Here is a 27,383-nt window from a genome sequence, read left to right as displayed (position 1 = left end):
TCTGTCTTTAATCAGTAGCAAAAACATTCTCTATTATCGCCTTAGTTATTGCCTTTGTCTCTCTTTTCCTGGTAAAGTTTAGACATATATTAACGTTTAACTCTATCCTTTATATCTTGAAACTTTTCTTCAATAATTTGTTTTCTTTCTTCCTACTGCACTTGGTTAATTTTCTAGTAGTTCTCTGTTACTTCTGGCAGGTATTTCCTTTCTAAATCTACCATGATCATATTTGTATTTCCCTGTGCGCATCTTTAAGCATATATTTTGTTCTTTAACTTCTGTCTGATAATTTTATTATTTAAATTGTTTTTCTTGTCTTTCAATTTGTTTCTGAATGTTCAGTTATCCTTAACAATATGCTGATTCTTCTCTGTGTATGTGTGTCTCTCTCTCCATCTCTCTCTAAACAGATGCACACAATCTCTCTCTCTCTCTCATGCACACTATATTGCATACAAATGATTTACCAAAATAATTGACTTCATTTTAAATACAGACCTACAAGTTAGTTACTTTTATATTCATGTTACAGTTAAGGAAACTGAGATTCACAGGGAATAAATGACTTGGTAAAGTTATATACCCAAATAGTGTCAGGATAGTTTAAGATTACCTTGTTGTCTACTATGGAGATAAGTTCCTCCAGAAACTTTGCTTATGCAGGCATTACCCATACCAGATCATCTTAAATCAAGGAGAAAATATGAGTGTCTGAAAAACTCAGATTTGGTCCCAGTCTTCAAGTATGTTCAAGGGCTGGTTCTTGTTTTCTCCTTCATTGGTGTATATGAACCTTATGATTCTGGCTTAGAATAGCAAAAGTCTCTGGGCAGACTCTCTGTATTTTGTCAGCCAGAGGCTTTAATTTCTGTTTTTGTTGTTGTTGTTGTTGGTTTTTTTAAATCTGACTATTCTATCTGAACAAAAGTTAACTTGGCTTGCAAGGAAAAGTTCCTCAAATTCAGTGATAGTTTTCCTCTTTGAGCTCCCATCTTCTTTAACTCTTATCATTGTTTTCTGGTAGCTCTGTTCTGCTTCTTCTTTTGACTTCCATTGAATTGGGTAACTTTTTTTTTTCCTCTTCCTGATGTACGTAAATGACATAAAGTATATCAATATCACTATATTCTCTATAACACACAAATAACTAGCATAAGTAACTTGCATTTAGACAGTTTAGTCTAAATACAAGTTCCCTGCCCTATTTTGTAGGTATTTGAATGTTGTTTAAAAAAATACAACTAAGATATGTTAAATTTAACTAAGTTTATTTGACCAAGAAAAAGTTTTGAGAAATAGGCACCATCCCAGAACAAAGATTGTTCAGTGTGAGTCCACTTCCAGAGGGGTGAGATGTATTTATAACCAGAACATAGAAAATTATATTAAGTTTCCCTGATTGGTACAATTCAATATTTGCCTTATTTGGGTATAATTTGGCAGCATTCAGCCTGGAATTGACTAAGGGTTTGGTTGCTATGATTGGTTGAGGCTCAGTTGCTTGGTTACAAGGCTACACATCTATGTTAGCTTACAACTTGTTTACACATCAAGTTAGGGTACAGTCACTATGTATGGATGCCACTTTGGGCCAAACTTCATTATGCTAGTAAAATAGACACTCTGAGCCAAACTTAGCTCAGCTTAACAATGTTCTCTAGTATTTGTTTTACTGTATTGTGTTTGTTTGATTCAATATAGCAAATGCTTCTTTAAACTTACCCACATGTTTACATATATTACTGTTTTGCCTCTATTGAATATGCCTTCTACTTCCTAATTTGTACCAGAATTGACTAGTAGACCCTGTGAAAACATCATGCTCTTTGACCCATTTTGAACACTCAGGTATGTCTGTGCTTTTAGTTCCTCTGTTCATCATTGCTTCTACAGTTCCCTCATGCTTTAAAAAATATGTGACTTTTATAATTTATCCAGCTTTTTCTTGTCATTTTAATAAGAGTATGTGTCTTATACAACTACACCATTCATCCCAGAAGTAGAAGCAAATTATTATAATCCCATTATTTTTATTCTCACTATTCCCTTTCTAGAATTTCTTTTAGATATTTCTTGGATAGTTTTATTCAATCCTCCATGTCTTTCAGCTTATCTTATGCTCTATCTTTTTGTTCATATTCTGCATTCAGGATAATTCTTCATCTTCACGTTCTAGTTTGTTGAAATCCCTTTTGGTGACTATAAGCTGCTCTTTAAAATGGTCCATAATGCCTAAGATGTTTATTATCTTGCCCTTTGCAGAAAAAAAATTTCAGCTTTTGCTCTGGAATGATTTTGCACCTCTTGCCCCAACTTCCGGTGTATCAATGGACAGAAAATAATCTATATGTTAATTTGTTAATTTGATGGTTCATGGTTCAAGGCTGTGCAATTTGTAAGTTTGAAGCCAAACAACACATGATGGATAGCCTTGATGTTACAGATTCTCAGGGGAGAATATATATTTGTTTTTGTACCAATTGTTCTAGTATTTACAGCCAAACTTCTTAATTATACTGTGTGGGTTAATAAGTATTTACTCTTTCAATCTAGGTCCAGCTATGCATCACCTCTTCACTGATGAGCTTTAATAAAATCCAAATTTATAAATTGCTGGGTCTGTCTCTCTTGCCATCCAGAAAACTCAGAGCAACGGGTCTTGCTGCTTTTAAGTGTTGCCTGTGTTTCTGGCATTGGTGATTTTCTTTGTTTTCCTATAGTTTTAGGTATACATATGTAATGACATCTCCAAAATTCATCAGTATTAGCATTTATTATTAAGATTTTTCTGGTACCTGTCTTACCATATGGCCTAAATCTGATTCTAAAGTCCAAGTTTTACTTTCTAAAATTTAAAAACTGTTTGCTAATAAGCATTAGAAAAATATTTCAAAGAAGAACATTTTGATAAATATGATTATACAACATTCACTGCAGTAAATAACCATTGCATAATCAAAGGAGTTTCATTTGCATATATACCATGAGATGAAAGCCCATAATAAATGCTGACTTTTAATAAAATAGATCAGAAATAGTATCTTGTGCAAATAATCTGATTTGAGAATAAGTACCCCTTAATTAGTAAAATTCAATGAGAAGGCAGGATTTTCATTTACATGTGATCAAATAACTTTTTTTTACAATATCTTTCTCGTTTGAATTCTTTAATAAAATACATCAGAAATAGTGTCTTGAACAAACAATCTGATGTAACAATAAGTACCCCTCTAGTAAAATTCAATGAGAGGGTAGGATTCTCATTTACATATGATCAAATACCTTTTTTTATGATCCTTTTTGCCTTTTGAATTCTTTATTGTTTTCATTTAAGAAATGTGGAAATCTGTAACAAACTATATTCTCAATCATGTTAGAAAAAGTATATGTAATATGTAGTTTTTTAAAGTCCAGTGGGTAAGAATTTGACTGAGTTTTGAAATAATAATTTCCTAACAGTTTCTCAGTATGTTTCCTCTAGACAAGAGAAAACTCTGTAATTGTAAGATTCTTAATTTACCCTGGTAATTTCATAAGAAAAATGATTAATTACTTTGAGCAATCAGTTATACAGATAATCATGGTTCTTTATTTAAACCACAAAAAATAGAAAGAAAGCAGAGAAGCTTATGCATAAAACATAAAGAAAAATTCAGTCATTTAGTAAAAATGAAATCAGTGTTAAAATATTTCTTTTGACACAGTCAGTTAACATCTTTCTATTTTTGCTGAGTAACTATTAATTATATTTTAAGTTCAACTAACTCTTGACATAGCAATGGAATTTGAAGTGAATATAGTATTTTAAAAAATAAATGGTGTATTTAGAGTGTTGACCTTTAGAAAATGCTAGTTTTGTGAAATTTGCAATGTGTTTTAGAAAGATAAATGCTAAAGTAAATGAATGCATGATTATATTTAATATAATAAAAATAGAGTAATTTTTTACGTTTTGACGACCCAAGGCAGGGTTCTATTATAAGTATTCCCTTTTCAATCAATTTTACAGCTATCCTAACTCAAAACTGCTTCAACTAATAATGTGTATTTATATTAAAAATGTAATCCATGGCTCTGAACCCTGGCTTCCTAGTAGAATCACATGGTAAGATTTTAAGTAATACTCATTTCTTGGCTCTACTAAAGTCCAATTAAAACTTCAGAACTTCAGTTTTTAGAAAGAGGTGTGGGTAGCTTGAAATGTTCCACATTATTCTAAGATGTGGGTAAGATTAAGAACCAGTAAGCACAGCAGTCAGAACGGCTATTATTAAAAAGTCAAAAAATAACAGGTGCTGGCAAGGTTGCAGAGAAAAAGAAACACTATACACTGTTAATGAGAATGTAAGTTAATTCAGCCATTGTGGAAAACAGTGTAGTGATTCCTCAAAGACCTAAAAACCGAACTACCATTAGACCCAGCAATCCCATTACTGAGTACATACCTAAAGGAATATAAATTGTTCTGTTATAAAGACACATGCACACATATGTTCACTGCAGCACTATTCACAATAACAAAGACATGGAATAGACCTAAATGGTCGTCAATAGTAAAGACTGGATAAATAAAATGTGTAACATGTATGCCAGGGAATACGATGCAGCCATAAAAAAGAACAAGATCATGTGTTTTGAAGGAATGTGGATGGAATTGAAGGCCATTATTCTTTGAAAATGAATGCAGAAACAGAAAAAACAAATGCCACATGCTCTAACTTACAAGTGAAAGCTAAATGATGAGAACACATGCACACAAAGAAGGGAATAATAGAATTGGGGCCTACAAGAGGGTAGAAGGTGGGGAGAGGTAGATAATCTGGAAAAATAACTAATGAGTACTAGGCTTAATGCCTGGGTAATGAAGTAATCTGTAAAACAAACTCCCATGACTTAAATTTATTTATATAACAAACCTGCTCATGTACCCCTGAAATTAAAGGTTAAACAAAAAGAACCAGTGAATATATCTAGGCTATATTTAGTAAGCACCAACTGCACGTACTTAACCTGTATAAAATGCCTAAAATATAGATGGTAAAAAATATGCACAAGAGTGATATAGAACAATAATTCAGACATAGCAGTTGTTTTTATTTGTTTAAGAATAAATTCAAAATTCAGAATTATAATTTTATACTCTTAAAGAAAACACGATCAGATTAATTTTGTATAAAATATGTTGTGCTAATTTACACACTTTTTTGATCCCTAATAATAAATACAACTCTGTTAGATGGCTTAAAAACAATCTTTACATTGCTTAGAGAAAGTTCAATATCAATTGTGTATTTAAATTTTCTACTTATATGACAAAATGCTATTTTTCCGTAACTTTGGGTAAATAATTTTATGGTGTGATGAAACTGATCTGATGTTTTGAAAAAGGGCATGATTTTTAATGAAATATAGAAGAGTTGTAATTTTAGTTATTCACTGTTGAACAAACCTGACTTCATTGGAAAAAGGCTGTTGGATAACCTTTATCTTTTACCAGCAACTTCTTATTCCGATCCAAAATATTTGGCTTTTAAAATTCTCCTGATTTAATTATTTGTCTTCATATTTAAAATATCTTCTGTGATATTTCACCTCTGATTTTTTAAATATTTTTACATAAAAAGAGAGAAAACTGATATCCCTGATTTGTAAGAGAGGATTTTTATTGCCCTGTTAATTTGGAAATAAAAACATGCAATAATATGATTTTAAAATGCTGAAGTGAAGCTCTAGTAATTCAACTGAAAATAGCATTATGAATAAACTAGACCATGGCAACTCTTTAACATAATAAAGGAGGACATCAACAGACCAGAAAATTGATGAATTTTGGAATATATGAAGCATGTTGTATCAAATTGCCAGAGAAACTAATGATTTTCTGTTACTGAACTTAAGTCACAAAGCCTACTGCCTGCTAATCGGCAAGTGGACCTCTTTCTCTAAGAATGGCCCGAAACTTCACAATATCAAAGAAGAAATCATTGCCAGCAAAAGCATTTATGGGTAGTAGGAAAGAATACAAGTGAATAGTATTAGTCCAGAAGTTTTAATAATATTCTTTGCTGGTTGAAATTCATGTTCAACATGATGTAAATTACTTGATAAGCAAATTAAGAACTATGCTACTACAGACCCCAAATAAGAAGCAAGAAAAATGAGAAGTAGTACATTAAAGGAAAATCTTAAAAAAGAGCTGCACAGAAGATAAATTATTTTTCCAGGAGTTTTAACTATAGTTGCTTTTGTTTGTTTGCTTTGCTGCTTTTTTCTTAATAATTGTTTTAGTAAGCTCAGTCTGTTATGTAAAAATAAAATAGGCGCTGGCCTGAACAATAGACATTTATTTCTTAGAGTTCTTGAACCTGGCAAGTTTGAGGAGGGTCGTATTCCCAGCTTTCAAAGGGCTGCTCTTTTCCTGTGTACTTACATAGCGAACAGAAAGTGTTAGCTCTCTGGTCTCTTCCTATAAGAGCACTAATCCCGTCATGAAGACCCCATCCTCTTGAGCTCATCTAAACATAATTGCTTCCAAAGGCCCCACCTCCAAATACTAAAACATTGAGAGTTAAGGCTTCAATATATTAATTTTGGGGAAACAAGATGCTGTCCATAACAAATATATGTAGCGTGTACATAAATAAACACGCTACAAAAGCAATGGAATGTAGGCATACTTCAATTGATTGTGCTTTGCTTCACTTGGCTTCACAAATAATGTGTTTTTCACAAATTGAAGGTTTGTGACAACCCTGCATCAAGCAATTGTATCGGCACCACTTTTTAATAGCAGGTATTCATATGTGCCATATCTGGGTACATCTCATTAGATTTCAAACTTTTAAATTATAATGAAATTTTATATGATAATCTGTAACCAGTGACCTTTGATGTTACTATTGTAATTGTTTTGGGCACCATGAACCACATTCATACAAGACAGTGAATTTAATCAATAAATGTGTGTGTTCTGACTGCTCCGCCAACTTAGACAATTAGTTTGAGATCTTTTATTTAGACTATGAGAAAATTTAAACTATAAATATGCCAGGCCTGGTGGCTCATGACTGGAATCCCAGCACTTTCGGAGGCTGAGGGGGGAGGCTTACTGGAGGCCAGGAGTTCAAGATCAGCCTGGGCAACATAGTGAGATCTTAACTCCACAATTGAAAAAAAAAACAGCTAGGTGTGGGCATGGTGGCACCTGTCTGTATTCCAGCCACTTGGGAGGCTGAGGCAGAAAGTTTGCTTGAGCCCAGGAGTTTGAGGTTGCAGTGCGCTATACAATGAGCTATGGTGGCACTACTACACTCCAGCCTGGGCCATAGAGGAAGGCCCTATCTCTAACTGGAAGTCCAAAGAGGGATCTACTCCCAAGACTATTAATTTAATAGCACAATGAATTAATCAAGAGTAGAATTTTTTTCTCATCTTTCTTTGTAGTCATATTTTATGTGGACTTTTTGTTTAAGTAATCTCTCCTTATGGACAGACAATGATTCCAGAAATACCACAAATTATTCTCAAGGAGAAAAGAAGAGGTTTTTGTTTTCGGTTTTTTTTTTTTTTTTTTAGAAAATGTTACTCCTTTCAGCAGCTCTTGGCAGACCTACCCTCACATTTTCTTGACTAAAAATGGTCATAAAAAAAGTCAATCACAAACAGGTGAATTTAAATTGTCATGGTTTACTTACACTTAACAAGCTTTACCCTCAGAGGTAAGGATAGGGTTACTTTCCTGAATTTTAGATATGTGGAAATATTTGGAGTTCTGTCAATAAATGAACAAGTATGATGGATATAGTGCTTACCATGGAATATATCAAAGACACATATTCTGAAAACTCTAAGTTCAATAATATGCCAGGGGTTCCCAAGACCACTTGAGACCTGGTAATTTATTAGAAGTATCTAAGGAAATCAGAAGCTGTTGTACTCATTGTTATAGTTTATTATAGTGAAAACAGTACAGAGAGAAGTCAGCTAAGAGAAAAGACAAATGAAGTGAACTCCAGTAGAAACCAAGTCCAAGCTCTCAGGTGTCCCCTCCCAGAGCAGTTGCATGGGGACGTGTTTAATTATCCCAGCAACAATGTGTAAAGTGCAAAGCGTTGACAACCAGGAAAACTCGCTGGAGCCTAGTTGTCCAAGGTGTTTACTGGGATCAGTCATGTAGTCATGTAACGCCCATATGATTGACCTCGGCTCCATGACATTTCAGCACAACTTTCTTCCTACACCCAGAGTAAAAACAGGTGTTCACATAAGTCACGTTGATAACATAACCTTGTCTGGTCGAACTGGGAGAGTATGGCCCAAGACTTCAGGAATACAAGAACACTTTTATCAAGCAAAATACTCCAAGGGCTCAGAGATGAACCCCTAGACTAAGGTCTAGTCCTGCAGAGGGACCCCTCTTTGAAATGTACAGTATTTGAGCAATTCAGGCTAGTCAGGTTAAATATTTTCATCCATTCCTAAATACTATGTAAGAAATGTAAATAGCAATGACAAGATAGTTTATTAAATGTTTTTATTGAAATATAGAAGTAGTACACAGTTAATTAATTTTAACAAAGTGATTGTACATATTTCACAGTCAAATTCCCTTAAATTGCCATCTGCTTCATCTGCAAGTAGCTATTATTCTGATTGCTAATAACATATACTTTTTTAACCTATTTTTGAACTTTTATGATAGAATTAAACAATATATACTCTTTTCGGGATGGCTTATCTTACTCAAAAGTGTATTTGGGAGAGTCATCAAAGGTCTCTTGGGTATACCATTTATCTTTCTTGCTGGATAATACTCCATATATGTATGTGTGTATATATATGTGTATATATGTATATGTATGTGTGTATATATGTATATATGTATGTATGTATATATATATGTATGTGCATGTATGTGTATATATGTATATGTACATGTGTGTGTGTGTATATATATGCTATGATGTGTTTATTTTACTCTTGATGGATAACTGCAAAACTTCCAATTTAAGCCATTATGAATAATTCTTTAATAAACAATTTTGTACATTTGCTGAATATATTTATGTGTTCATGTTGGATGATAGTAGCAGAATTATTGGGTCATAGGGTATGCATATACTTAATTTTAGCAGATAAGGTCAAATACTTTCCAAATTCATTTTAACAACTATAGTCAACCAGCATTGTTTTAGAGTCCTGATTGCAGGGTCATTTTGGATTAGTTTGTCTTTCTCTTATTGATTTTAATGGGTCATGTTAGGCTGTAAATAAAGTTATTTATGCATAGTAAGAACTTTCTCAGCAAATTTTACTCAAACTTTGGCTCTGTGCTAAGAACTAGTCCTGGAAATTAATTCACAGAAAGAACATGGTTAGGGGCCATCCTGAGGGATTTATCTCACTAGGGATATATATTTACATTTCAAGAGAAGATGAGACCCAGTAGATACATGCCAGTAGTTACAAAGCTGGAGACTCTACTGTTATCTTTCCCTTGGAGACATTTATTTTTATCCAAATGGTTAGAGTAAGAACTCAGAATTTTTTCCATTTTGTGACTATGGAGACACACTCAGAAGGGGGTCAGAGCAACTGGGTCACTCTTCCACAAAAATGCTCAGGCTCCTTTTTCTAGAGTTCTTTGCCTACAGCAGATCCCCTTACATGTAGGACATCTGGTTCTGACCACATCACCATTGCAGAATTAGGGGAAAGGAGAGCTTGGTTAAGGGTAGTGGTTTATTTCCTTCTCTACAGCCTCTGGTACCAAGTACTGCATGGCATGCGTCTCACAGCATTCTCTGCCTCTGCATCTTTGTGCTATGACACTGGATGAATCTATGGAGCGAGCAGTGGAAATACTCTGAACTGCTAGAAACAACTTCATTTTACATGGAAGTGGCTTTAAATCAAACACATTAACCTCAATGAACTGAAATTAAATATGTTTCTATTCAACTTCCCCTTAGCTGAATACTAAAAGTGCTTTAGGCTGGACCCGCACTACCTAATAGGGAGATAAATGACTAAAGGGAAATGGGAGTCAAAATAGGTGTAGCCTTTATTATTTTTAATTAAAACCTCGTACATAGCAAATTTTGCAAAACTCATATGACCCTGAGAAAGACCCATACACGTGAAAGGTCTTAAAGATTTAACTTTCTTAGCTTTAAGGTAAACTTGCCACTGGATTTTCCCATTATGCCCATTCCATAAAGAAATTAAATAATCATATATTTCACTGTATAATTACACTAAATTGATCTCAACACATTTTCTTAGCAATATATACCAACATTGTTTCCAATATTGTTTATTACAAATGATGCTACAGTTGAAATCTTTATATCTGAACCCTTGTGTGTATGTGTGTGTGTGTGTACTTATTCTGTGTGTAACACTGATTTTATTTATTTGTATAGACCTGGAAGTGGAAACGCTGTGACATAAAATAGAGGCACAGCAAATTATGCAAGATATCGACAAACAACATTGTTTCCAAGTTTTTGTTCCCTTACAATCCTTGCCATTTGACAATTTCTCAAAATCCCATGTTGCTTAACATTTAGTAGCTTAGTAATTATTTTAAATCTCAGAGATTTTACCTAACTGATACCAGGGTTTTAAAAATTTGTTTATATAGATTTTTGCTTCCCTTAAGTGTCTTTGAAGAAATAACAGTATGCAAAAGTATCGTCGTTCTTCTTCATGTTAAAACTATCTTAAACTCTTTTCCAGAGGAAAAAATAAAATAGAAGCCAGTGAAGGTCTTTTGCTTGGTTATTACATATATTGAATACCTGTGTAAGTTAAATACATTGGGAGAAGGAAATATCCATAATTGTACCTAGATTATATCATGACATCATGTATATATGTAAATATGTTAAGTTTTGCAATCGCAACATAGAGAAAATGTTATTTTAAATGAATAAAAAGTAAATAGAACATAAAATAATATTTCAACATATTAAATTTAGAAGTAAAAACCTTAGACATCCCTGAAAATCTTTGATTAAAAAGTCCAGATTATGATAACTTGGCTTTAATAAACTAGGAAAGAAATGGATAATAGTATACAAATTTTCAGCATTGTAGGTATTATTTTCACTGGTTGTACAATCAATGCACTTGGTTTAAATAATGGCTCTGATAATTTAATTAATTAATTAAATTCTTTTTTGTTAGGAAAATAAATTCATTTCTAGACACAGGATATTTTACAATTGAATCATATTTCAAAAAAGAATCACTGTTTTTAATGAACAAATGTCACATAAAGTAATCTTTTCAAAAAATGCTTCAAAAACTTAAATTTTAAATATATACAATGGATCCACAAGGTATCTAATAATTTTTATTTTTACCAAGCTCATGAGTAAGTTAGTTAGCCCTGACACAGTTTTGGAGAAAAAAACAAAGTGTTATAGTTTCTTCATCTGTAAAATATGTATGTGGTAAATGATTGAGCAAATATATAAACTTAAGCAGTTTGATCCTAGAGCTTGTCTTTAAGAAGATGGATTATTGAGAAGTACTTCACCAAGTATTCATCACACAGTATGTCCTTATTTAAGATTAACTATAGTTGTAATCATAATAAAGTATTTTGAAAATTCTTTTGAAAACTCTGTTTTAATAAATTATAGATTGAACACTGAGATAAGATGGAGTTATCCATGATCTTTAAGACAGTAAAATTAGGTCTTGAAATTAAAATTGAAATGAGTATAATACACATATATTGATTTTATGTCGATCTTTTATAATCAAATGTGATTAGAAAAAGGAAATTGGTATAAAAGTTCTCCACATCTTCTCAGCCACCCTACTTCATTTTCTAAGGGAATTTCATTATGTACTTTTATTTTATTTCTTGTTATATAGGAGTATCCTTTCCTCAATTGCTTGACTTGCTTCTGCTCTCTTCTGCTATGCCTATCCATCAATTTCCAGGGCTCAGTTTTTAACAGCCTAATGTGTGTTTTTGGCAATTTTCTCCCATACCTATGACTTAATATTCATGGCTATATATAAGGGTATAAAATATTTTGTACTCAGTTTATACACATTTTCTTTATATCACTTTATCGTTCATCCATAAGTCAGTGGAAATCCCTTTAAGAGAATATGAATGGCTCTAGTTGATTTTCAATGTCTGCCTAACATTTCATGTTGAAAGTTATCAAAAATTATTCAATAGAAGAATTTTGCTAGCAATATATCATTAACATTCTAAAATATTTTTGTATAATCTAGACTTTGATGGGAACAAACCATGGAACAAACTGGTTCCAAGGTTTCTTGAAGGGGAGTTGTGAAAAAGAAATGAGGAAATTTACACTTTTTGAATTTGTCAACTTATTGAGGAGGGGTAAGTAGAGAAATTAACTAATTTGCTGAAAGAACAGATGGTATCTTTATTTCAAATAGTATTTGAAAATTATGCATCTAATTGTGAGGTCAAAAAGTTGAAGATACCCCTTAATAAAGAAAAAAAAGATAGATCTTCCAAAATAACAAGGATGTAGTAGAATGAATTTAAAAAAATGTATCAAATAAGCAGCAATAAAGTAAAAATATTAGAAAAGTAATGTTGAATAGTTGTCAGATGGAAGGATATATTTGAGCAAATATTTTGTTAACTAGATGACAAAAAGGTAATATTTATACATTACATAGATGTGTTTGTACTTATTTATTTATTTAGAGATATAGCCTTGCTTGTCGTCCAGGCTGGAGTGCAGTGGTGTGATCTCGGTTCACTGCAACCTCCGCCTCCCGGGTTCAGACAATGCTCCTGCCTCAGCCTCCTGAGTAGCTGGAATTACAGGCAACCTCCACCACATCCAGATAGCTTTTTTTTTTTTTTTTTTTTCTTTCTTTCTTTTCTTTTTGTAGCAATGAGATTTCACCATGTTGGCCAGGCTGGTCTTGAACTCCTGACCTCGTGATTCACCCGCCTTTGCCTCCCAAAGTGCTGGGATTACAGGCATGAGCCACCATGCCTGGTCACACAGAGGTCTTAAAATTCACCTGATAAAGTTAGGAGCCTCAAGAAAAAGTAGCAGAGGAAAATAATAGGTAGTTACTATTTAGGGTAAACTAAACTGTTCTAAGGAATACAAAATAAAAATTCCATGTCTTAAAAAATAGTTCTCCCTTCTCAGTCTCTCTCAATTAATATCTGATAAAAGTATTCAGGTCAGAGAAATAACTACCATTAGTCACTCAGAGGCTTACAGTAGTTCTACTAACTTTAACATTTGGCAACCAAAATTACTCTAAGAATCATCACCCAAGTTAGACAAACATGTAAGAGAACAAGAAAAAGTGCTTGTATAAGGATTTAAGACTAAGGCTCAGGGACAGCAAATATTCTATTTGCTAAAACTAAGCCACATGCACACACCAAGCAAGGAGCCGGGGAAGTGGATAGGCACAGGCAGTCCACAGAAGAATGAATCAAAGTGCTGAACTTGCACAGAAAAATCTGTTAATATTCATGGGTAGAAAAGAAAATGCAAATTAAAATAACATGGGAATGTCACCAGAAAAACCATCAAATAGGTAACATTTAAAGATAACTATAGGATTTATTGTTTCTAGTGTTCTCTCACATATTTCTGGTGAAGACTAATTTATTATAGACCTTTTTGAAATAATCTGACAATTTATATTGCAATTAATTGTACTTATGCCATCTGACCAAACAACGTAACTCCTAGGCTTTTTGCCTATATGGCTAAAATCATATGCACAATAGTGGTTATTACATTCTTTAGTCCAATCGCCATTAAATTCCTTGTACCCTTAAAATCTAAAAGTTCACAGAGAGAGGACCTCTCACTGACTTGTAGAATCTCAGTACTACTTATCTTGAAATTTCACTAAGTGTTAGGTGAAAGAGTTCATTTGGGATTATCACAGTATGATAGTCTTTAGCTGTTGAATTGGAATTCAAATTTTAGTTTAGAACCGCAAAGTCTGCTCCCAAGATTTCATGAAGTAAAAATACTAATCGTGATTATGTATATAAATATTTGCACATCTAGAATTATCTTTTACCTATAACCAGAATAAATGATAACTCTATTTTTTAAAAAAAGAAGAGTAATTTATTTAGAAAATGAAAAATTTATGCTAAAATGGTGACTTAAGTAATTTAAATGGCTATAATTTAAATGGCTATTGATTTATAAAATCAAACTGTATTTCTCAATTTTCAGAGAAAAAATCAAGGAAATCAAATATACCATCTCTTTCTTTTGCCAAGAGATGTATGCTGACTTAATTGATGCTTAATTTATTTTTCCATTAAATAATTTTTAATATTGTAATAATTATAACAAGAGACACAAAAGGAAATTTCTGTATATTCATGAAAAATGCTAAAATTGTAAAGCTATTTAAATATAAAGATTTAACTTCTAATTCGTATGATTTAAAATGTTATGTCATTTTATTTTATTTCTTAATTGTTGCTATAATTAAATGTCAATAAAATAAAGTATTTAAAAATTCTGATTTGGCCTTGCAACGTGCGATTAGGACACAAGTAAACATGCAAACATATAAATAATGCAAAAATAATATTTGAAAAATGTAATCGTTCTTAAAGTTATTGAACTTTCAAAAGTTATTGATTAAGTATTTGGAAACATTTTAGATTATTGTAAAATATTATTTAAATTATATTTAATTAAAAAATGATACACATTACTCAGTAAAAAGAAAAATAGATAATGCTAGTATCAAGAAAAGCAAAACTGAAAAGATGGAAACGTTTTAATATTCAAGAAGCAATCCTGTCTTTTTTACTGAATTAAGGGCCTTTCCTGAAATAAAATCAATTATGCTCACATAATAAAGGTGTATCTTAATAATTTAAATGAAGAAATAAAATCTGTAATCACTTTCACTTTCATTTGGAAAATAGTACCTCGTAAGTTTTTCCAATTGCAGACTATAAACATAGAAGCAAATTTATTAACTTGGCACTATTATATAAGGTGCATAGTGAGAGTTTGTAAAATGGCAAAATCGTTTTTTCTAGTCCTGTAATTAATTTATCATCAGAATAGCCTCAAACTCTATACGGATTAATTCTATAAGCAGTATTGGTGAAAAATCAGATGTGCTTCTGTTTTTTGTTTGTTTGTTTGTGTGTTTGAGACTATCACCGTTGAAAACACATCAAGCAAAATAGTTAAAGGAAAGCCTTTGGAGTAATATAGTAAATTCAATAACATGTATACGTGCACACACACACACACACATACACATCCCAAACAACCACAAGAGGAATAAAAAATTTATAACCAGGGTGGGCGCGGTGGCTCATGCCTGTAATCCCAGCACTCTGGGAGGCGGAGACAGGCAGATCACTTGAGGTCAGGAGTGAGACCAACCTGGCCAACATGGTGACACTCCATCTCTACTAAAAATGCAAAAATTAATTGGGGCGTGGCGGTGCGCACCTGTCAGCTACTCAGGAGGCTGAGGCAGCAGAATCACTTGAACCCAAGAGGGGGAGGTTGCAGAGTGGAGATTGTGCGACTGCACTACAGCTTGGGTAGCAGAGCAAGACTCTGCCTCAAAAAAAAAAAAAAAAAAAAAAAAAAATTATTATTACCAAAAACTTCACTAATTCAGTATGTCAGCATTTATTAAAATAAGGATAAGAGAGAGCTACTATAGATATCTCTAAGAAAATAAATAAATGATTATTGAATGTGTAGCTAATCTTCTTTTTGTTTATCTATTTCTCTTTAGAGCTATGCCCCTGAATTGCATTTGCGGGCTGGATTACCGAGGGCTTCTCTGAAATGGCAAAGGAAATAATATTTGATTTCAAAATGGCAATAATAGCAGTTATATCAAAACGTGACCTTTGAGAGATTATTCAGCAAATAATACACTTAATGAAACGTGTTTTTAAAGAAATAGAGATTTCAGAAAATATGGTACTGCATATGATTGTTGCCAAATTATTCCATATACTTAATGGTTGTTCGGCACTTTCTGTTTTATAAAGTACTTTCAAATATATCAATTCAGTTAGCTAGTACCCAAATCCTTGATGTAATCACTGTCATATAACATACAAGCAAACTGTGTGTAATGAATCACACTGGAGTTGGAGCAGAAGAGTAGGCGTCAGGAAAGTGGCAGGCGTGTCCTTTTGAATAAAGGCTGTTGTGAGAAACGCTCCTTCAGACAGATCCCTCTCCCTAGGTATTTCTGTGGTGAGATGAGCGAGTGCAGTTTGTGGAGGAGAGTCCGGGGCTTGTGCGTTCTTAATTCAAGTAACAGCACTTGAATTAAAGGTTTATTCTAACTATAAAGCTATACATTTTCCTCATGATATATTTGAATATATTCTTTTTAAGAAAAGAAAAAAAATGTAGCGATATAAATGTTCAGGTCCTGAAGTATCTGTATTTCACTTATTGCTAGTCTCTTCCATATTTTATGTGAATGCCCCAAACATTGTTAAACTTTTAAAGAAGTAAACATATATACAACATAGCTTTTAAAAATGAAATATATGCTGAAACAAGGCTTTGAAGAGGTATAATGTTCGGAAATGTAATTAGATGGCAAATTATTTCTGGTACACATTTCCTAGCACTTATCTTTTTCACCCAATCATAAAACAATGTGCAGTAGGTCATACTGAGTCACCAAATTAAACATTCAAATTATTCTACATCTCCAAAAGTAGCCCATAATTAAAAGGAATTTCATATTGGAATAACTGGAACTAATTTGCTTATTCATTAAATTGTGTCCAAGTGTAGTCTCTGAATTATATCAATTAGGGAATGAGAAGGCATACTTAAAAAGAGCTGAATTAGCAGTGCAAATAAACTAACCACTGTGCATATTTTTGAAAATTATAGTGTTAATTTTCTGTTAGTCAATGCAATGGAAATACATCAGTAGCATAGTAATAAAAATTATTTCTTTTTATAGCATCTTTGATAATTTTAAAATAAATAAAGATTTATTATTTTAAAAACTGAATAATTCCTACATCATTAAAATCACAAGTAACTCCACTGTCTAATTACAACAACTGTTGTGGTCTTGATGTATTTTCTTATCATTTTATTTATCATTGATATCTTAGGTGAGTATTAAAATATACCCTGACATTATTTTATGATTAATAATTTATTTAAAATATATTTTATTATTGTCTATTTAAAATTAAGCCTGTTGAAAATAAGACTATTGATCTTTCCTATCCCTTAATCCCAAATTTGCTCCTCCCAAATTTAAACCCAAGTGAGTAATTACAACTCTGTTTCCCCAATAGTTCAGGCCAAAATACTGGCAGTATCATGGACTTTTGCCACTAATATATAGGGTTCAAATATATCTTGTTTGTATAGAAAGATTTCAATTAATAATTTATATAGTTTATACTTTAGAACAGCTTCAGGAATAGTTTACACATAGTTTCCTCACTAACTTCCCTGTTTTCTCTTTTGCTATGCTATAGTCTATTTTCTCAAAGCAGTCAAACTGTTATTGCTAATTCTTTGAAGAGGCGATTGCTTTTCTGTTTAAAACCCTTCATTGGCTGCCAATTAAATAAACAAAAGTTCTTACCATTTTCTAAGAAGCTTTATGTGACCATCTCCCCATGGAGTGCAACCTCATCTCCTCTGCTCTATCACATTGGCATCCTCCGTGGAACGTCACGGGTGCATTCATACCCCAAGGCCTCATTTGCTATTTCTGCTCCCTGAAAATGTGTTCTCTCAATTATGCTCTTGTCTCATTCTCTCATAACCATTCATTGTATTCGAATTATACCACCCCGTGAGGCTTTCAGCAGCCATCTTGTTCAGTATCCAGCACCTCTTGTGCCCAGAACTCTCTATTCCCCTTCTTTGCCATATTTTTTTTAGAATAGAACTTAAACCATCTGGCATACAACACATGATACTTTGTGGTATTAATTATTGTTTTTCTCCCAGCACTGGAACAACAGCTCTATGAAGCCAAGACATTCCGAATGTTATTTTCACTGCTTTTTCCCCAGTCCCTAGAAATGGGCCTAGAATATACATAGTAGATGCTCAATAATTTGTTGCGGAACAAATGAAAGTTGATCCTCAGTGATATTTTATAATGAATAGGCTTACAACTTATGAACAAGCCATAACTTATTTAGCCATCTCCCTAAATTTTCATACTTTTGTAAGTAATAATATCATTGTTGTGAAAACAATTATGTGTGTATATACGTATATTATATATGTATTTTATGGCAATGATATACATACATGTATAGTCTTCTGTAATGTTTATAGGTGCTTTTGTTTTGCTTGCATTATGCAACACATATGATTTTATAGCTAGTATTCTGGATGTCCATGAAACATCAATTAAAAAGAGACTAATATTAAATAGCAGACCTGTTAAAGTGGTAGTCAAAATATTCTTTCCCCGTTATATACCTCAGAGCTTTCTGATGAACCCTTTTGAAATCTAATAGTAGCTGTAATCATGATACATTTGTTCTAGATAGTTTTACAAACAATTTTTAATCTTCAAAATTCAAGGCTAATGTATGCATGTTGAATGATTACGGCATTCATATGTAAGCTATGTTTGGAAGCAGAACTTACAGAACTTCAATGTGCTTATATTTATGTGTAGGTATGATAGACAAAGCATGGGAATAACAAGATATCATTAGTTTAACTATTCATTAAAAATATGAATACAGCTGGTTTTGCTCTGTAGTTTTTGCTATAATAAACCTTAGCCATGAAAATAACCTGATTTTGAGTCATGTGCATCATCCTTCTTCTGACTCACCAAAAATAGGGAAATGAGTCTAGAACCATCAAAGCAGTTAACAACAGAAGTGAGATTTTAGCTTGGATGCATTTTATTATAAAAGTAGTATAATTATATTCAAGAATTTCTTAACCTTTTATCTCACTAAATAAATTTCAATATTCATTATAAATAATAAATTCAGGCATTTAAAATTTTATTTATAAATTCATAATTTTTGCTGTTTGTTTTAATTACATGTCAATCCCGTTATGGAATGACATCAACATCCCCTTGGCAAGAGTATATTTTTAAATTTCCACATGTATATTTTAAGAGTTTGATACAACCCTATATATCTATGATTTTCCCTTTCCTATAATTAGTAATTTTTACTGTAGAAGACTTTGTCACTTTTAAAAGTGTGTATTATTATTATATTTGGTTGATAAACTAAAATTCTGAAATATTTAGAAGCATTGTTATGAACTCATTAAAATTATCAAAACCACTTCATATAAAAATGGTATTTAATATTTTCTTATACATAAGTAAATTAGTAACATTAATTGTTTTATATACTTTTAATTTAATTTGATTATGAAAAATTTCTATGTGTTTTTGAATTTGTGCAACCTTAGACAGATTGCTACACCCATTTCCTCATGCATTAATAGAATAGGATTAGACAATCTCTAAGGACCCTTTTGACTCTAAGATTATATGATTCTAATTAATGGCACTGCAGATCTTGTAGAGGGAAATTAAATTGGACCCATACCTGAAGCTACTTTTCAGTTGAATTAGTACTTAGGGAGTTGAGACAGTAGAAACACGGAAGGCAAAACAGTCATTCATAACAGATCATAATAAATTTGCTAACATTATAGAAAGGTCATTGCAAAGTATTTCTTTTTTCTTTTTAGATAGGACCTTCCCATTTTCACTTAAAAAACAGTTTTGAATAAATTTATACATTACCTTCTTCAAATGTGATTTAAATTAAAAGTGTCCTTATTTTCTCCAGATGGAGTTTCAATGATCATAAACATTTACATCAGGAGAGAATATAGTACCTCTTACCTAGCTTAAGTTGAAAAGGAATGAAACTGTAAAATAAATTTACCAAAATAACTAAAGATTTATTTATTTTCCATAGGCATCAATTAGTTTATCTTTAAAAAGTGTTCAGTGGTACAAATTTTAAACATCCATGTAACTGACAACAATCAAATGTGATTTTTCTCCAATTTATTATTTTCTGCCAGGGGAAATATAATGCAAAATCATGTTTTAAATATACATCTTTTAAAATGATTCTATTGTGATACATATGATTGTTATTCATATTTTTACTATTATTGAATACCTGTATTGACCTTTCCAATTTGATAGTGCAGTAGGAAATAAACTTTTTTTTTTTCCAATATTGGGAATTGGAAATTACCTGGTAATTTATTTGTACTAGAGACCACTAATTGTCCGTATAATGCAGTCTTTCATTTTGTTTAGTAGTAGAATCCTAAGCACATACGACCACGTGCAAGAGATTACCTTCTATAGTCTTACCAGTGATTAATTTTGATGAAGTATAACATGAATTTTATTATGAGCATAAATTTAAGTTAATCTCCATAAAGACAAAGCTGATTGTTTTTCATCTCTTCTTACACATTTCCCCTGGCTGGAATGCAGAAGTATTGCTGAACTTAGCCATGAGGATGAAACACTAAGATAGGATTATGAAGAGAAACAAGATGAAAATCACCTGGGACCTGGGGTGAACTCATGGATAAAAATAGCCCAACCAACTCTCTTAATCGTTGGAGAGAAATATAAGACTACAATAAGGGTCACTCCTTATACTCATCATTTTTGAGTTAGCAATATTGACAAGTGTATCAAACTATATATTTTTCTCAACAACACATTGAGGAGCACGCTTCTCTTATTCTCCAAAAGGAACAAAAAAATACTTTAGCGTCTAATTTTCAGCCTGCAAGGGCTCTCATAGTGTGGTTTTCAAAGACTTACATGTTTTATTTCCTTACCTCACTGCAACATTATGAATTTGTCTTCTGTGCTAATGTCATGATAGCATCTAATGGTTCCAAGAGTGAATATTCTCACTAGTATATCAACCTTTGTATTCCCCATATTACATAACCAAATTCCAAGTATGATCAACTGAGATTTTTCTATAATTTTCCACCTTTCAATTCTGTCTACTAATTTGAAATAAATGAGCAAAATACATTTGCAACATGATAATTCTTCAAACTCGGCTCTTATGCCAAGCAGTATTGATGACTGAGGCATTAACAAAAGCAATAAAATTGTTTTGAAAAACAAAAACGAAGTGAAAAAATGTGCTCAGTTTATCTTACATAATATTGTTTTCCATACTGAAAATGGCTAGATAACCTTAGAAAAAATGGCATATACATTATTTCCCTAAAAGTTATAGTAATCTGGGAAGAAGCTTGAAGTGATCTATCCTATCATACAGTTGTCATTAACTAGAACATTAATTATTCTTAAAAGGATGCATAAAATTTTTCCAAGGGATGTGCATCTGCAGACAGTTTTAAGGGACTATTGTCAAGAACTGTGAAGGATCTAAGCTTACAGGTTAGCCTGCTTCAGTTTTATGGATGTTGGCAGAAGACTCGTAACTCTTTGGTCAGAGACAGAAAGACTTCCATTATTTGCAGCACAGCACAGAGTTGCACGAGCTTCACGTTTGCTCTGGTTCCTATTTTCCCTCAAGTTTACCGGAGATGATGCCAAGAGGTTCAACTTGATGCTACACACAGTTTGTGTCACAGATGAAGAACTCCAAGTAAAGGCAACATGAATCTTTAATAAATGAGCAGTAAGCATACCTGTCTGATGTCTCCTGTCTGATGTGGAGGAAAACACTCTCTTCGTTTTACTTGAAAATAAGCAAATCTGTTCTCTCATCCATAAATAAACAATATCCTGATCTTCCAGGGCTATCCACTATATAAAGATCTTTAAAAAGGAAAACCTGTAGTAAATGTGAAGCCAGTGCCTCTCTCTTTGTAAGATGCACAGAAATACATGAGACCAATTGAAACTTGCCTCTCAACAAATACGCTTCCAGATTTTTAGCTTGCTCTTTTCTAGACATGAAAGTTCTCAGAGAGTACGTGTCCTCAAGATTCATGTCATTTCTTTTTTCCCAAGTTGCTTTATCACAATCACCTTATTTTTCACATTATCAAATAAAGCACTTCCCTAAACTATCCAAAATTTTCCATGGTGTTATAGTTTCTGAGGTACTAAGAAGAAACTCACAGGTGAAGCATATTTGTAAATTGTTTGCAAAATAATATTGAACACATATTTTCTCCTTTTCCTTGTCACTAGTAACTTTTTCTGTGCTTGATTAATTCATATCACATATTTAATAGGTAAACTTATTCAGAATATACTGAGAGGTGAAGCCAGCTTGACTTCCTAGGAGGAGCAGGGACTTGGATAACTTTTTTGTCTAGCAAGAGGATTATAAAACACACCAATCAGCACTCTGTAGCTAGCCAGAGGATTGTAAAATGCACCAACTGGCACTCTATAAAACACACCAATCAGCAGGATCTTAAAAGTAGCCACTCACAGGAAGGATTGAAAAAAAGGGCACTCTGATAGGACAAAAACAGAACATGGGCAGGGCCAATAAGGGAATAAAAGCTGGCCACCCCCCAGTCAGCAGCAGCAACCTGCTCAGGTCCCCTTCCATGCTGTGGGAGCTGTGTCCTTTTGCTCTCACAACAAACGTTGCTATTGGTCACTCTTCGGCTCCATGCGATCTTTAAGATCTGTAACACTCACCGCGAAGGTCCGTGGCTCCATTCTTGAAGTCAGCGAGACTACACACCCACCGGCAGGAACCAACTCCAGACGCAATACCGCATGGTAGTCTCTGTTCTAAGCATTGATATGCATAGGTTATTTACTCTTCATAAGAACACTGAAAGATAATTGCTACTTACTGGGTCCTTCTTAAGATGAGTAAGTTAGGGACAGATACTCGTGATTTTGCTCAAGACTTTACAGCTTGTCTGTGGCAGAGAAGAGATGAGAATTAAATTAGCTAGCGATCATTTCTTGGAATTTAAACACATCGTTATGCCACCTCTTAGTGTATGTAATTAATGACATGCAGTTCACATAATTATGTTATTTAAATTATATTGTATAGAAATTTTAAAAATCAGTATGGTTGATACTTGAACATGAGCTTAAGCTGTGTGCATCTCCTTATATAGAAATGTTTTTAATTAAAAAAATCTGCATCTGCATTGAAATGTGGATCAAAATACAGTATTCACAGGATGAAAAACCCGCAGATATGGAGGACTGACTTTTTGTATACTCTGGATCCACAAGGTTACTTGAATATGTGCTGATTTTGGTATCCTCTGGAGTCCTGGAACCAATCTCTTGAGGATATCAAGGGACCACTGTATTTTTATTTAAAATGACAAGAGTAGAAAATATATGCAGATATATCCTGAGGAACAACTTTTAGATATATGCTTTTCTATTTTAATTCCTCTTTAAAAAAAAAAAAAAATACACGTCTTAGAACTTACAATGTATCAGTACAAAAATGTGGCCATTATTTATGTAGGAAAAGTTTATGTACTCCTCCAGAGGGTAGGAAATGAGATTGCAGTGCACATGGGATAAGATAATTCCTCTCAGAGAGGAGAATAAGGTCTTAATCAGAGGATTTCTGCCACTCACAGTGAAGGATGCTTCACCATGTCTTCCTGAAATCATTTGCAAATAGTCAAGAACAAATGACTGTGGTGATAGAGATGTATTTATTGCTGCCACCTTGTTCCCACTTCACCATTGCATATTTGTACACAGGACACATATTTAGTCTTTTAAGTTTAGATTTTACTGAGAAATGAGGACCTTATCTGGACTTCACAGGGAGAATTATGAGTGGCCAGAGATACTAAATTTTCAGCTGGATGCCAGACCTTGAAAGAACTCTGCATTTTTTCATTTTGAGAGGAGAAGTCGGTGTGTTTTATAATGGGAGGAATATTAAAGTGGATACTTTGGCATCAGAAGGACTGACCTTGACAGAGATTGGTGAGATGATAACATTATTTCCTTCTTCAGACCATACGGAAATGCTGCATTTTTCAGCCTCAATTGCAGGTAAGATGAGACCATTTCACTTGTGAATGAAATGTAGGTAGAAGTTATATTTGCCACTTTTAGACCGAGCTATAAGATACCTCATGCGATGCTTCTCATACTCCTCTTTATACTAAATGCAGAGGATTTAGTGAAAACCTTTAAGGAATTTCAGAAAGTTAATCCTCTACTGAACTGTGATATGAATGAGAAGAAAAAACAAATTGTGTTAAGTCACTGCTATTTGCAGTTTGATTCAGAAACTAGTATTAATTACCCTAATACAGTGAGATCCTAGTGATGATTCTGCAATGACTACTTTTACAGTGAAAGTGACCACAATAGCATGCATGGATAAATATAAGGTGATAAACATTAGGATTGCTTACGTATTTTTTGGGTTCTTCATACATATGGTAGGATACAGCTCACTGCCCTGCTGAATTCACTTATAGCATGTGATTTCCCTTTGCTTATTGAAATGTTAGTAGACTAAAGTGTCTGTTTCCTTCTAGAGGCAAAATTTCAGAGTGTGCCTGACAACATTCTTTTTTCTTTGACTACAGTGACTTTCAATGTTCTGGAGTCGCTGCTTTGTCCCCTAGATCCTGGTATAAAGGTGACAATGACCCATGAGTAGAATCATAAGCAACACCATGGACATGTGAAATTAGTAACTTATGAATGAATTGATTTAGTCTCCTGACATTTCAAAATTGTTTTGTTATCTCTCAGCTTAGTTTTTCTGATGTAATTCCATTGCCTAAGGAAACAGTATCTGCTGTGATGTGTTACCGTCTCTTACTGTCCAGTGGCTGGCAAGGCCAAAAGTTCTAGGTATGGCAGTATTCTGAGAGTTGAGAGCCAATATATTTTCTTGGCAGTGCTCATGCTCATGGTGCACTTGAAGCAGTGTTGATGCTGCCATAGGAACACCGCAAGCCAACTTCATTTCTTCCATGGTCGCACTGTTTATGTATTAAATTACAGACCTCAGGTGTGTCTGACATGAAATAAACATATGCAGGCATCATGAGGGTAATCAACTGATTGCTTCAGAGTGACTGTTCTTTGTAGGTCTTGAGAATACTAACCTGGAAAAACAGGCTTTTAACTTTAATAATTTCAGCAAGTTAATATAAAGGGAAGTTCCACATATAGGTCTGGATCAAGTTTTCTGTGAAGTAATTGCCAATTAGAAAAGTTTCCTAAACAATTAAACCCAGCAAAAAATTGTTCAAAGATTCCATTCACTTATTACACAAAACAGAGTATATTTTATGAGTGCTACTTTCTACTTTGGCCCTTAGATAAAAGGTATCTTCACTTTTCTTTTGTAGTGTTTCACCTAAATATTTGGGCATATATCTATAACCCATCATTCCCTTTTGGAAACAAAGAATAATAACAAAAGTAATATAATCTAAACCTGCTTTAAAGTCCAAATGTAGTTTATGTTATGTGTTCCTGTAATTATTTGTCATCTGTGGCTCAAATCCCTTTTACTAAAATACTTTGCACTTTACCATAAACAAACTTGTGCAAACACAGAATCTATGGAAAACTCCCAAAATGAAGTGACTAAGTTTCAATAACAAATAAACCTGAATGTGCAATTAAATAGATTATAATAATGCTGAAAATTCTGTATTTTAGGTTCTTTATGATCTAGAGTTCTTCACATGTATTTAATGCCATTCTGAGTGCTATATTTCTTGCTAATAAAACCAAATAACAATGTTCAGGGTAAATTTTAATGAATTAATGCTTATAATGCAAACTATACTTTCATCCATTTTATTCAGAAGGATATGATTAATTATATAACATATTTTTATATCAATTCTCAGAGTAAAAACTATTTTTATTTGCTTAAATGACAACATAATTTATTAAATGAATAAATACAGGGATTCATGTTCTCCATCACAATCAGGCATGTTTTTGTGACTTCTACCTTCTTCACCATGAACTCCTTCTAACCAACCATTATATCTAAAATAAATTATAAGCAAACATAAATAATGTGCTATTCCAGAGCTACCTCACATGAGCTAGATGATGGGAGGCATAATTAATAATAAATAGACTCTACCTTTAAATTCTATAAAGCCACAGCATTTAAATTATAACTATGCTAGAGAGCAGTAACCTATTTTCCTATTAATTATATCCCATAAAAGCAATATACCTTCACTAATTAATTATACTTGAAGTAACAACTATGACTTAATTAAATGAACCATTGCTAATAATGAAACCTTAAAATAATTGAACTCTTCTGTCTAGAGGCAGTAACAATTATTGTCATTGAAAAGGATTTCAAACATGGCTACGCTTTGCAAAGATTCATGACTGACATTGAACCTGAGATTTCCTAGAGCAGTAGCTCTCAAAACCTTTCTGTGAAGGGCGAACTATTAAGTATTTTAGAATGTATGTGCTGTGTGATCTCTGTCACAAGTACCAATACTCTGTCACAGTGCATAAGTAGCCGTAGACAATAAGTAAAATGAAAGGATGTCATTTTATTCTAATAAAACTTTGTTTACCAAAATGAATCAGTAGCCTGATTAGCTCTGTGGTTTGTAGTTTGATGACCTCTTATACAGAATCAAATGATTGAACTCGTCTCTACTATGTTTCCAGATTTTCTAGTATAGTATTCTAGGTTTCTATCTTTCTCATCTATCCATCTTCATGGTTAAGTTTTACAAAATTTTATCATATATAATATTATTTAAATTATATTAATCTGTGTTTAACACATGTTTCTCTATTTTGTAATTTAGCATTTTTGAGCCTTTACGGTTTAAATTAAAGTAGAGATGTAGACATTATGTAAAGATATATTACTTTGTTGCATGTGTTCATAAAATACAATAATGGCCACATTGAAACTACACAATACGATCCACCAAAAGCAAGTTAGGCAGAGATTGTGTACATAAATAACCAAGTACAAGTTCTATCCTTTAAGTGAACTCCTACAACATGATTATTCCTGTATGGTGGAAATTCCAGAAGTAGACAGCACATAAATTTTACAGCTTCTTATCTGATATATGGATACCTTTTTATCAAGTATGCCTTCTTCTTTTTTATTTTATTTTATTATTATTATTATTATTTATTTTATTTTATTTTTTGAGACAGAATCTCACTTTATTGCCCAGGCTGAAGTACAGTGAGACAATCTCGGCTCACTGCAAACTCAGCCTCCTGAGTTCAGGCCATTCTCCTGTCTCAGCCTCCTAATTTAGCTGGGACTACAGACACCCACCACACCCGGCTAATATTTTTGTATTTTTAGTAGAGACAGGATTTCACCGTGTTAGCCAGGATGCTCTCAATCTCCTGACTTGTTAATCTTCCTACCTTGGCCTCCCAAGGTGCTG

General features: G+C 32.9%; 1 long non-coding RNA gene across 1 annotated transcript; it reads right to left on the bottom strand.

Annotated features, from left to right (window-relative positions):
• Positions 1-19,924: 19,924 nt before the first annotated feature.
• On the bottom strand, positions 19,925-24,034 carry LOC112625433. The gene is made up of 3 exons (XR_003119590.1): positions 23,924-24,034; positions 22,821-22,889; positions 19,925-21,703 (listed from the first exon to the last, which is right to left on the bottom strand). It is a non-coding gene; the product is annotated as an uncharacterized LOC112625433 (long non-coding RNA).
• Between the last annotated feature and the right edge of the window lie 3,349 nt (positions 24,035-27,383).

The sequence above is a fragment of the Theropithecus gelada genome, chromosome 5, assembly GCF_003255815.1.
Source record: "Theropithecus gelada isolate Dixy chromosome 5, Tgel_1.0, whole genome shotgun sequence".
In the NCBI taxonomy this organism is placed as follows: domain Eukaryota; kingdom Metazoa; phylum Chordata; class Mammalia; order Primates; family Cercopithecidae; genus Theropithecus; species Theropithecus gelada.
This window is presented reverse-complemented; position numbering and strand designations above follow the sequence as displayed.